The 13,820-nt window shown below is 37.3% G+C and overlaps 1 long non-coding RNA gene across 1 annotated transcript in view; it reads left to right on the top strand.

Annotated features, from left to right (window-relative positions):
• The first annotated feature begins 7,792 nt into the window (after positions 1 to 7,792).
• The window catches only part of LOC148222685 (uncharacterized), a 122,323-nt gene continuing 116,295 nt past the window's right edge, over positions 7,793 to 13,820 (top strand). The window contains exon 1 of the long non-coding RNA XR_015805595.1: positions 7,793 to 8,044. This is a non-coding gene — a long non-coding RNA (uncharacterized LOC148222685). The remainder of the gene's footprint in view (positions 8,045 to 13,820) is intronic.

Below are 13,820 nucleotides of genomic sequence, written 5' to 3'. Positions count from 1 at the left end.
GTGCTGCAGGTCGCAGTACAGCGGTGTCCATGAAAAAATAATGATTTAAAGGTTAGTGCAGTCCAGAATAAAGCACTGTAACTGTTACTGTGCAAACCGATTGTGTGAGCATGCCCAATGTTCCATACTGTGGTAGAAAAAATATCGATCATTTTAATCCTCTTCTAAGGTTTCACAATAATCTATTTCTCAGTATTTCTTATGGAGACAAGTAATATCAATTATAAGCAGTAATTTTGTGCCAACGTTGTATGGTTTATGTGTATCACTTTGCAATCTGTTTCCATAGTGATTATATATGAAGAAATGGAGGCAGTGCTTGAGAAACTCAACCCTTTACTTGTCTAGAATAATGTAAATTTTCTAGAACCATCTAGAATACACATAAAGGAAACCTCTCACAGACTGTATACACTTTAAATCTTCCTATGGTAGCATTTGCTGGGGCAGTATTACCTGTAGATACAGTACAACCTACCACTATCTCAGCAAAATTACATAAATGCATCTCCACTGTCAGCCCATCCTAATGCTCTCAAGTTCTTTCTGTCTACCTCTGCTGGTGGAAAATATTGAGGATATTTCTTGCGTTTGCAGTTCAGAGAGATACAACCATAGCCAGAGGCCTTTTAAATGACTGATGCCAGTTTGTGAGCACTATTAACCTCTGGTTGAAAAACGTACAGGATGGACTGAAGAAAGGATGTGAACACAGTTTTGGACTGGCATAGTTAGATTTCCCACTGCATTAAAAGTGATTTGAGTCTAAATGGAGAAATAACACTATTGAATATTTGTTAAGGATCTTGAATATTTTTTAGGAAGCTGTTGAATTTGGTTTGATAAATATTTTTATTCAGACACTGCATTTAAGTCTTAGTAGATTTGCAAATCTGAGAGGAAAAGCTTTCCAGACATGTGGAAATTTCAGGAAGGTAAGCCATCATTCTTCACAGGCCTGAAATGGCATCTCAGAAACAAGTATCTACTTTATCTTTTCCAATAAAAAATCTGTGTCATTTCAGATTATTAAATCTGTATTCAGATCACTTTGAGAGTTCAGATTTGACAACAGTTTTCCAGTAAAAAGGCTTCCCTGGATTTCTTTGAGGAGAAATTTTCTCATTGTTCTAGCTTGCTACAAATCTTGTTTTACACTACTTGGCCAAACTTGATTCTACTAAAAAGAAATCAAAAAACCTTTGAAATAATAAAAAAAATTAAATCAAGAGGGACAATTTTTAAAATCGATATTATTATTAACTGGTTAAAATAGAGGGAGGTTTCTTGATTAAATGCCAAGATTTCTTGACATTAGGCAACTACAGAGCCAAACAAGTCCCCCCGAACTCCTGATCACTGGCCTTTATTGAGGAGCTTGAAATATCCCTGTCTCTGAGGATTTTGCTCATTTCTGATTCACCTAATGCTTAAATATAAAGAAAAGCCTGTGAGCATACTGGTATCTGCTGTCACATGGTTGTGGCAGAGTTTGGCAGAATTTGATCAAATTATTTGGTCATGTTATTTGCTATGGTTGGTGGTTGTTTTAATGCAGTGACAGCCCTCAGTCCAGTGGCCCCTTGGCAGATGCTCTGTTTGTCTCAAGTGTTGTATGACTGGAACAATGAAATTATGATTTAAGAAACAAATCGTCAGTTCCCATGTGAAAGGCATTTATCCATATGGATGTCGCACATTAAGGTATATGAGAAAAGGAATCCAGTGTTTCACCAGTGGAAATCCTCAACCTTTCACCAAATGAAAAGATGAAAAATATTTTGTTTCATAAACTTCAACCAAATGGTTAGAAACACATAATTAGTCTTCTCTTTTTGTGAAACAAGATATCCAGGCTTCTTGTACTAACAATGACCCCTAACCATACTAGAGGAAAAAGTCCTACATTTTATACCCTCTAAAACCCATGTAAAATGTTTGAAAAATATCTCAGGTTACTGTAGTGCAAACAGCCTTTTCATGTGTGTTCATGTCTACTTTGTGTATTTTTGGGCCAGTGCTAGCCATACTCTGCTTGCAATTATTCGTGTTCTGAACAGGAAGCACCAAACTGAGAGGTACCAAAAGGTCAGATTTTGTCAGTGATAAAAATCTTGTAATGACACTGGGATTTCTTGTGGTCCCCCAGCATTAAATCTGATTAAGCTTTTTAGAACAGCCTCAACTGAAAACTTGCTCCCCAAGGACCAGGTTCGTGTTATCTTGAGGCAGGAGAGATACCAAGAAGACACTAAATAGTATGTCTGTGCTGCTGAAGATAGGATCCACAGCCACATATATATACACACCTAATATACTTCTGTAGATGTTTCCCAAAAAGACAATCCCACTGAATCATGAGCTCCTTAGTGAGAGTGAACATAATAATATGTTTATTAACAGGAGTAACAGATGGACTAGCTGGTTTAGCAGCTGGGTTTCCAGTGATTATTCATGCAGATTGAAGTAAGGAATGACGTATCTAAAGAAAGCAGTAGGAGCTGACACCTCCTGAAGCTGAGCTCCAGTTGAGCAATTCCTGTTCACCAGTATTCTAGCAAAGGCAATGGCACAGTTTGCCTTAGGAAATCTCAGAAATCACCTTTTAATAATCTCATGGTATGATTTGAATTTGCCATGAAACTGCCAGGTACTTCACAGGAAACTTGCAAGATCCCAGAATTCTTTTCTTGCATTTTTAAGTCTGGTGCCAAGGTTCAGGCTGTGTATTATTTGTTTGCCATGACGGCAGGGCAAGGAAGGTAATGGTAAACAGACAGTTTGCTTACCGTAGGTCATGTTAAGGATCAAAATTATTTGGTAGGGTGTTGTTAGCAAGAAATAATATTTTCAGTTCATCAGTCCCAAAGGATCCTGCCTCAACAAAAGCGTGCTTCCTCAGATGTAGGAGTGGATAGGTTCTGGAAAACCTCCAGAGGAGGAAGAAAGTCCAAATTCCTGGAGTCCCATGCTTGTTATTTAAATGCAGTCAGGGTGTCATTAATGCTAACAAGCATTTTTGGTTACTTCAGTGAAATTACAATCTAAAAAAGCTGAACAGTAAGAATTTATGAGATACAGTGTTTTTAATGGATTGAGAATGCTGGCTTTGTATTCTCTAGTACCTCAGTGTAATCTGAAATGCACATTATGATGACTAGTACATCAGGCTGTTAGGCTTGCTTTGTCATCCTTTTTTAAAGTTATTTTACAACTTTGTTATGTTTTGACAGATATTTCTAGTCTTTGTAACTGTAGTCAAATTTGTGTTGTGAAATCTGTGATGTCCCTGTTGAATTAATTGAAAGTACATCCAGAATTTCCTCTCTCTGTCCAAATTCTGTCTCGCTGAATAGTTGTACACTAGGCCAATAAGGAACATATTCAAAGATGCTTAAATTATTTAAGTGGCAAACACTGTGGAAAGGCAGTGGGATTTAAACTGGTTGAAGTAATTGTCCCACATGCTCAGTCTATTCAAGATATTCAGGCTTGTGCAGAGGATGTGGGGTGGACGGGGCCTTCTTCTGGCCAGCTGACTCACTTGCCTGAAATGTATATGGGGTGGATTGTGGCTCGTGCTTCCTAATTGCTTGGAGCACACGTCTCCAAGAAATGTTCCTGCTTCAGTTGTGCAGAATTTTCTTTCTTGGCCTAAGTTCTCTCATTCCCAGTTAGATTTTTTTCTTGATTATAATAATTTGTTAAACTATTTAAGGCTAATTTACTTGTTTTGTTTTTTTTTTTAAGAAACAGCAAAGTTATGCGAATTCAATATTTCAGGTTATTAATCCGTTAATTGGTCTGCTCTTAGAGTTCGGAGTTTAAATTCAGACTCGTAGCGACTCTCCCACCTTCAGAGGTGTGGAGTTATTTGTTACTTATTTCTTCCTCTGGAATAATGAAGTTCTTGCTGAATTTTTAAGAAAGGTGATGTTTGTTTTACACAGTGGGACAGTTCTTGTAAACTGCTGCTGAAAAGGAAGCAGCAGAAGTTCTCTGGGCCTTCAGGGAACCTTAGTTTCTCAGCCCTCTCCCGGGGGTCAAAAAATCTAAAGAACTAAGGGAAGTTAAAAAAAGAACTAAGGGAAGTTAATAACTACTTATTTTTATAGCAGGTATAGTTTTATTCAAATCTTTAAATTTGTGAAAAATTCCCTTTTACTTTGGCTAGGCATTTGGTTGATCTTCTAATAAAAAACTAGGGTTAATTCTAGAAAGTCAGACTTTAATTTCTTAGTGGAAGTATGTAAATTGCTGTTAATTCTTTAAATGAGTGTAACATAAGAAAACTGTCATATGAAATCACTTACGGTGGTCTGGTAATTTTAGTAATGATTCTGGTTATAAGAAGAATGTTGGCGCAATAAAATCTTAACCCAAGTACTTGAAAGAGAAATCTGCTTTTCTTTCTATGATTTTTGTAGTCATCCAGTCCTCTGCATGCTATAAAACTCAATAATTACAGTTTTATGCCTTGAATGTTCTTCTAGATTCTTTGTTTCCAAGTTTTCAAGGTTTGTAGTCAAGCCTGGGACATGAAATCTGCTTAGCTTAGCTCTCTTCCTCCGTTGTGTTAAGGACTCCTGTGTGACCACAGACGAGAACTTTAGCACTAAAATTGAGCACATGATATTTATTAGACTTTATTGGAATGAGAGCTCTTTTTGCACTTCAGTTTTCTTCTCAGTAATGTGGGGGTGATATTATTTACCTCAGAGGTTATGTGTGGGTAAATCCTTGAAGAATGTGGGGATCAGTAATGGAAAGAGGCCTAGAAATCTTTGATAGGCTACCTTCAGGGTAGAGTTTGTTCTTTATATTACAAAAGTAAATAAAGCTGAGAGATGGACCAGGTGGCAAATGATAATATTCTGACACAGTTGTAGTTATATTTATTTTTTAACTCATGAAATAGTGCATGTAATATATTTCTGTGAGATGATCTGCAAAGAACATTTTTTCCAGCTCTGAGAGAAAGGTAAATAAATATAAGGATTATTTTGAAGAAAACCGTTTTCCTTCTGCTATTGGTTAACCATCTCTACACATTATTTTTTCTCATGATTATACAAATTTGCAAACCACTGACATTGCTTGAGTTTTTTAATTGCTGATTTCAGTTGGTTAAGTTTTGGAACAGCCACTACAGGCAGACCAATGTTTGTATTTAATTTTTTCCTTATTGGTAAAAACATCAAATGTTATGTGCTTAGTAGGAGGAAGTAATGCGTGGGAACCAAACCCAAGATGAAAACACCAAAAAGGCCAAGCAGTTCTTTGACTTTTATAGAGGTAAATTCACAGGACCCATTAATGGTGAAAAAAGCATTAATCTCTAATGTATGCTGTAGATATGTGTACCTTGATAGATGCCCTGTGTCCTGACTGGTGACAGCAATGAACCATGTGACCCATCCCAATCACACTTTTGGACGTCAGAACAGACACACTGTGCTTTCCAGAGTGTGTGCAGCACTGCGAGTTACGAGAGCCTATCTCAAATTAGTGACAGCAAAATGTCTGGTGCTATCAGCTGATACAGCAATACACAGAGAGCTTTGCTTTGGGTGTATTACAGGCTGTAATACCCTCTCTATTTATTGTCAGAATATTTCAAATGTCTATGTCCCTAAGCAGTAAGACATCACAGAAATAATTTCAATTTTCCTTAACGGAAGCCCATTCTGTCCATATCCAGTGTTACATATTAATTGAATTCTCTCAGTTCTTCTCTATCAGAACATTTTAACCTTCACAACAGTATATTGCAGTTTATAGAGCCTGTTATAACATGTAAAATTTAACAATAAAGCTAAATACTTTGTCGTTAATAAAATGAGCTGTATGATCAGAAGTATTGGCCTCAAGGTAAATATTAATTTCTACAAACTGAAACTTTCCTACAGTGCTTTACTTCTCATAAGAAAATTGAGACTGTTCATTTCTTCAGGTAACTATAGCTCAGATTCCCCAAGTTTTATTTCTGTCACTGATACTGGCACAATGTGAAACCATAGATGAGTAGTTTCAGCTTTGTGCCTTTCTTTCATCTCTTTGTAAAATGGAAATTATTATCTCTCTTTGAAGAATCTCTTCAATTTTAAACTGACTAAAGCTGGGACTGATTGCTTTGTGAGCTTTGCTTTAGCTGGCAAAGCAGCCAGCTCAGGATGGGGAAAAGCTTAAAAAACTTTAAAAAATTAATCAAGAAGAACATCGTGACTTGTTTAATTATTTTATTTGTTTGTTTTCTTAATCCTTCTGAGGTTTTTTTGAATGAAAAATATAACTATTCCAAGGCTTTTCTCTTTAACAATGTTAGAGATGCACGTTCTTGTGGCTGAGTCTGAATTGTGTGTCCATGAAGCTGAAGTGCCTCGTGAGCTGCTAAATTTTCTTGGGGCTTCTGTTTAGTGCTTGGAAGCCTCTGTGGGCCAGTCCTTAGCCCCAGTGCTTTGTGTTTCAACCCATCCCAGAATGCTATTCTGTATTATTTTGTATGCCAACTAAATATTGCCCATGAGACAAAAATGAACATGTGAGGTGCTGGATTAGTAAGGAATTCAATGTTTTCCTCTCTGGTTTTGCCCAGGAACATCTGCCCCTGTTATCCACATTTTCCAGCAAGTGTGGACATGGACTGATGCAAGCACAGACAAGATGCAGGTGATCCCTGTACTTTAGCCAGGAGTAACTGTGATGTTTCTCGTGCCAATTGAGGACATGCACTTTAACACATAATATCACAGCAATTGGAAGTGGCCAGAAACCTTTGTTCTTTACACAGAAAGAAAGAGAAATGCGAGTTCATGCTGAATTGCAGGAATATATAAATTCATTTATTTCATGCATGTGATAAAAGTGATTAGATTATAAAATACTGACAGTTTTTGCAGTGTATAAAAAGAATGCATGGGCCTGTATTCAAAGTAGTTTTGTCTTTAAGTACTTTAGGAGCTTCTGCTAATAATTGTTTTTGAGTCTCAAGTAGTTGGGTTTTTTGCTGTCATATTCAGCATTTATTGTAGCTCATTATTCTAATTAATTTAAAAGTAAGAAATCAGGAAAATCCTAATTTTGAAGCAAGGAGATACTATAGTACTCAGTACTGATAGTTCTTCTTTTGTCACTTTTTTGTTCTCTAAAGCTTGTGTTATAATTTCTAAATTCTTCTGATCTATACTTTTGCATGGGTAACAAGACTACAAAATTTTTTATGCCATTATTGCTTTTATTTCAGCAGGATTTTAGCAAAGCACTGATTTAATTTATGTGCTAATAAGAAATAAAGACTCCGTCAAACAATGACAAATTCTTAAAGGACTTTATCTCGATGTGATACTGCGTATATCTTAAGCTCAGAATTCTTTTTGTTCACTTTTCTGTCCAAGAAAGCTGAGTTATCACAAAGATGATTTTACAGTTAATTACCCAAAAGGATTACTCTGATCTCCTTTAAAATTATTCATTTGCACTACTAGTATCCATCTCTTCTGGGAATACAACTTTGTACCCCCAGGAACACAGTTTTTTTTCTGAAATAATTGTGGAATTGTGTTTTCTAATTTATATCACATCAGAATTGTCTGCTTGATTTCCTGGGCTAACAGTCTGTGTATCCTTATGCAGAAGGAAGGAGAATGAAGTGAGAACTGTAAAGCTGTAAAGGACTGCTGCCTCAGAACTGCTGTTGCCATAGAGCTGCTAACGAGGAAAAAAACTGCAGCATGGATTTCTTGTGCTGTTGAAGGTAAGATGAGGGCACAGCAAAGACTGTAGGAGGGGGAGGGGAGGCGAGGGAGAGGGAGAGGGAGGGAGAAGAGGAAGTCTGCGTCCTTGCTGTCTAAAAAAGGAAATTCAGTGTCAGTGTTCATGAGCAGAACTGCTGGTGCAGAAGAACAAAGCTATCTCAGTTGTTTAGGGTAGCAGGAATGATGAGCAAGCAAGCACACTCCCATGCTTTCAGGAGAAAATGCTGCAAAGAAAGGAGGGAGAAGAAGAGTGACTTTTTCCTTTAGAAAATACTCACTGCTGCTTCAAGGTAGCTGCTTTTTGATACTACTTTGGCATTAACATTACCCTGGGTAAAGACAGCCATGAAAAAACTCCGTAGGGAGATAGACAAGAAGAAAAAGTGGTAAAAAATCAGCATAATCTTGAGCTGATGAATGTGGTTTGTATGTATTAAATTGTCTCAGTTGTTACATTCAGCTGTGCAGTGCTGTGAAACCTTTCAAAGTGCAAGTGAAATTATGTTTTTTGTGGTAAGATTGTTGTGATATGTTGATGTGTTATCAACCTTTTATCAATGATCTTTTGTCTTCTGTTATCTAAGTAGATATCTTTTGAGTGGAAGTGTATAATAAATAAATAAAAATCAATATTAGATACTCAAGCATACTGACTGTAGAACAAACATCAGACATGCCTTCTGTGGAATCTCTTTAATGGGGTGAGCTTAGTAGTAGTGTAAGACTTTAATATCATTGCAGAATTATCTGCAACACACTCATGCAAAAGCTGCTGCTGCTGTTTCTACACCTGTCTATCATGTTGCATATTTTTGCTATCCTTCACCTGCTCCTTTTCCCAGTGGTTTGGATGTTTCTGAGGTGGCTGAACCCATGAGCCCTGCACAGCAAACCCAGCACACCTGCCATGTTTGCATGGTGGGGCCTTGAGGAGAATAAAACAAAGTGTGGAGGCAGCGATAAAACTGTCTTAGCTTTGTTGATACTCCTGTGTTGATATTGCTTAACCATCTGTTTGCTGTGTTACTGAGTGTGCTTGGATAGATCAGCCCTTCCTCACAATTCCTTGTTTTGCACTTTTTCGCCATTTATCGTTGGACTGTTCTCCTATAGTCTGTTTACAGTTTGGGTCAGAGTGAATTTTTTTCTCTAGGAGTCTGGTTGTAAGACTGAGTAATTCAGGCTGTAAATGTTAGCGATTCAGATTTTTATTTTTAGTATATTACCATCTCTCACTGTGAAATTGTTGTTCTTTGAGTGTATAGAGTTTCGCTCATCCATTTCCCAGTCATGAATGGCACTGCTTGAGATCTATCAATCATGAATGCACACGTTTCCATTTCCAAAGTTTGTCCTGTGGAATTGGATGTTCAAGTGTATTTTTAGTAGCCAGACTGATTTTTGATTATGACTAATTTTGTCAAACTTGTAAGCTATGGAAAGTTCTTCTGCATTCTTTAAAACCATTCTTTTGATTTACTTTGTTCCCCAGTGTGCTTGGGGTTGATAACATCCTGTTACGGTTTGTGGTGGTCCTCTGAGCCAGTGCATGTGAAGTTCAAGTTTAATCTATGACTGAGGTGTCCCCTGGCAGTACAAGTGATGGTGATTTAGTTCAATGTCAGCAAGGGGTTTAGTCTCCTTCTCTGAACAATTGATAGTGCCTTGCTGAGTGAATGATTGTGTAAGGACTGATTTCCACAGAGCATTAGGTGCCACATTTCAGAAGAGATCACTGAACTTCTGAGTCAGTGAACCAGTTTGGGTTCTTCACAGACATGAGGTGATAATTCGAACAAGTATGACTATATAATAAACACCTCTTTATAGGGTAAGTGCTAAACAAGGAATGGATGGGCCCTATCCAGACAAAAATTCAGTTGCCTTATATAAATATTTAGTGGATGGTTAGTGTTGAAGTCTAAGATCAGTAGAATAGTTTTTCATTGGCAAAGGGGTAGGTAGGAACACAATGTTGCTAAATGACAGGCTATTCTCATAAATTTCCAGATAGTTTGAATATTTATTGGTTCCAGTTGATGGAGTGATGGTGGCTAGTATGTATTTACAGTGGAAAAGAGCAGAGCTGCAGTAGTGCTGATACAGAAATGTCTCGAGTGGAGTGCACTCGTATTATAACCTTCATTTTGCTGCTGTTCCTATGCCAAACTGCCAGCTACAACCCACAGATCTACCAGCTTGAGTCAAAGTTTCAGAGATATGATAGAAAAGCAACTTAATGAAGCTGAACAAGACAGAGGAGCTGTTTGTAAATCTACTAATCTGTCCACACGTTTGTCCTGAATTCTGAAGAAAGACGTGGTCTTGTAGTTTATGCTTGGTTTGCCTGCTTCTTCCACCTGGTTTATATTGTGGGAGTGATCAAGAGAAAAAGGAAGTATGGCAAACATTGCCCAGAACACTCTAATCTCTGTATTTGGGCCAGGAAAAAGAGCTGTTAAGCCACTAGTGCTGCTGTGGTTAATGCCAGGACTTGCACCAATTCCCAAAACACTGTAAAATATAAAAGCTACTTTGATGGCTAATGCTGCCCATAATTACCTCTTTGAGGTGTTGCATTGCTCAATTTCCATTTCCACTACTCCAAGTTATATCAGCTTTCCACACGATGGGCTTTGGCTGAGTGGTCCAAGGCCTGATTTTTGAAATGCCGAGTATCATAATGCTATTTCAGGTTAATGGGAGCACAGACTTCTCAGCAAAATGTAAAATCAGGCTTCTGCACTCAAACAGGAGATTTTAGTTTAGCAGTCACAAGACTGCTTAAATGATCAGTCTGAGTTCTGGATTCCTTCTGGACCTGATTTTTTCTTTCTTTTGCAGAGCCTGAGCTGTGTCCCATTATACCCCTTTGTTTTTATTAATTTTGTGAGCATTAGTACTCTTTTAGTCAGTATACAGCCAGTAGAATAACTGGCACATAGAAGGAAGAAAATTCAGTTATAGTAGATTTACTTCTTATTAATGTTTTATGGCATTAGTATTTTTTCTATTGGATTAAATGGCAAGAAATTAACTTCTGCTGGCATGCTTAATGGTTAGAATAAGAAATAAAACAATGTTCCTTTACATGCGTCTGGTGGATTTTTTTCAAGGCACTGAGCTATAGTGTTTTGGGTATGTAGAACAAAGTCTTTCTTTAAACATGCAATAGCTCCTGTTGATATTCTGTTGAAAAGCATTATGTTCCCCAACTTGAAATCCATAATCCTCGATTCTTGTCTAGCCCAACTGAATTTTCTCACAGTAATCTAAGTTTCAGTTAAAAATACATCCTTGTTCATTCTCTGCCTTAGTCAGATTTGTTTTGTTCCTTTGTTTTTCACTCAAACTATAGTATTTCTTTTGTTTCGAGCCAAATGGTCCGTTGGATCCTGTGCTAAGTGCATCCAGTGAAAGGTGGAGAGGCATCCACCAAATTCATGCAGGGTTATCTCATAAATATATTTTGTCTTTGCATTTTTAAAACGAATATACTCCTTTGGCATGACTCTGGATTCTGCAGGGAATTCTAATTTTCTGTGGCTCAATGTGAGTAAGGTAAGTATTTTAATGCCTGATCTTCAACCCACAGATCAGCACTATCCATAGTCATGGCAGAAGATAAAAGAATCACTAGGAGGTTTCTAACCCCTGTTACTCCATACTGGTAGAATTTCTTCCTTTGAAGGTTATTGTTGGGTTTTCATGGGCAGAAGATTGAAACCATTGCAGGAGCTACAGTATTACAAGTATTCATTGTGGCAAGATGCCTTAACCAACTAGAAAAACCTTCACTCTTTAGTCATTAACACACACGTCCTCTTATTTTAGAATGCAGTAGAAACATTGTGTTATTAATTACATTTTCCCAAATGAACTTGCACATAAAACTTAATTAAAACTTTGGGAGCTGCATTACACTAATGTGGTCTTGTAAACACAGCAGAATTAGGAGTTGTAGGTGAATAGCTAGTTACAGAATTGAAAATATCTATCTCCACTGTTATTTTCAAAGAATATTTGAGGAATTTGTACATTGGATTTGGTACAGCTCTGTCTACATGACAATGGCCATGCAGTAGTGTCATTTCTAATTCTGTAGCCACTTAGACTAATTTATCCTCAGAGCTGTTATTCCTAAATTGGGAGCAATTATCTTGCTGGCTGAGAGACCTGAGAAAACAAGGAAAGAAATGGGTTCTTACATCCTATCAAATAGCAGTGTTCGTCATTAATGCTCCACATGTGCTGACGTCAGGTATTTGCACAGCTCTCTCCTGTGGCTTACACTGTGTGGATATAGCACTAGAGGATGATTGGAACTGCTGAGTGTGATGAGAAGGTCATATCTGAATTATGGCAAAAATCCAATAGTCCATCCATAATAAAGCTGAGGAATTTTTCATATGGTCAGTTCAAATATATGTTTTGTTCCATTGTCATGGATGGAATGAACAAGGGAGGGAGCACATTAAATTCAGACAGCTGCAGAATGGCCATCATGTGTCTCAGGGTGTCAGCAGTATCAGTAAACAGAGATTTAATTCAGACATATTTTCATACCCCAGACTCCTAGTTCCGATTATCCGTATCAGTAAGAATGCAATTTTTCTGTTGTGGAAGAAAACCCTTATTTTTCATATTCATGAAATTCCATTTTGAGTGTTATTTATACACGTTGCTTATAGTAAGTAACTGGCACGCGTCGAAGATCTATTGCTAGAGCTTAATATTTAAAACAGATTGCACATATGGGGTGTTTTTAGCTACAGTGTTACTCACCCAGAAGAAACGCTGAGTGTTAAGCCTACTAAACCATTCCTGGCAATGACAAACCTGACAAAATTTGGCGGTCATAAACCCTCTGACAAAAAATGTGCCATCTGCTGGCCAAGGAGGAAAGTGCTCGTTAGGCACTGCGGGCCCTGGATAAAGCGCTCCGGCGCGATTCCGGCAGGAGGAGACACTGGGAGTTTTGCAGAGCTCTTCAGCAGCTGAGCTGGAGCAGGCCTGCTCAGGAGTTTTTTCACAGCAGATTCTCCCTTCCGAAAGTGCTGTTTTGTGATAATTGAAACTTTCTGTGCAACACATCGATGAGAAGTGGAAATGTTCTGTTCTAAAAATATCCAAACATTCTGTTTCAGAATTTTTAGACATGAAGCACTGATTTTTAAAAAGTAATTACTTCCGTAAATTACATAAACAAATTGAAATTGTCATCTTTGTTTTAAACAATAATGACACCTCATATCATCACTATAGCACATGGTAAATGACCACTCAATCCTGTCTCACTATTCGTGGTTGTGTATGTATGCTCTGTGGGGAGAATGCACCAAGAGTGTGATGGTCTTTCATTCAAATCAGGGAGACTGGAAATGGAAAGAAAACTTAGTTTTTCTTACATTTGCATCTTTATGTCTTTATTGTAATTTTGCATTAATTACTTAAATTGCTACAGTAATTGAAAGAAAAACTGGTTTGAGCTTATACTCCTGTTAGTAATTCAGTATACACAAAGAGTTTCCAGTTACAGCTAAATTCATACCAATCAAATATTCAGAAGAAAAGAAGCAGAGAACTAAAGATAGCTCTCAGGGCTTTAATTTTGTGTAGCTTTGTAAGTTTAGTTCTTGTCAAAACAAGAAGATAGCCTTTGCATATTATGCTGCAAGGAAAGGAATGAATTAAAAAGGCTGGATCTGATTAGTGATGGATCCAGTGATTATTATTATTGTATCTTTCTTTAAAACTTGGCTCCAGCTAATTTGTATGATTTCTGAATGGTTATTTTCAGGAAGAAGGAAAGTATAATGATTCTGATACCATCAGTCATGACAGATATCTGTCTGTCTGTCTCCATCCATCCCTATATGGCAGCCAGTTACACTGTGTAAAAAAGAGTTCAGATACACACAACCATGCTAAATTTACAGTCACAGGCAGTGTTTCTAATTTTAGATTTCCTTACTTTTTCAATACATTCTAATGAATTTTCTAATGCAATTATTAAAAAAAAAGAACCAGGCATTGAAAATGGGAGGTGAGCCTACACTGTCAGGG

Source organism: Sturnus vulgaris, chromosome 10 (genome assembly GCF_052056855.1).
Source record: "Sturnus vulgaris isolate bStuVul1 chromosome 10, bStuVul1.hap1, whole genome shotgun sequence".
Lineage (NCBI taxonomy): Eukaryota > Metazoa > Chordata > Aves > Passeriformes > Sturnidae > Sturnus > Sturnus vulgaris.
The sequence above is the reverse complement of the archived record's forward strand: the minus strand, read 5'-3'. Positions and strand labels throughout refer to the sequence as shown.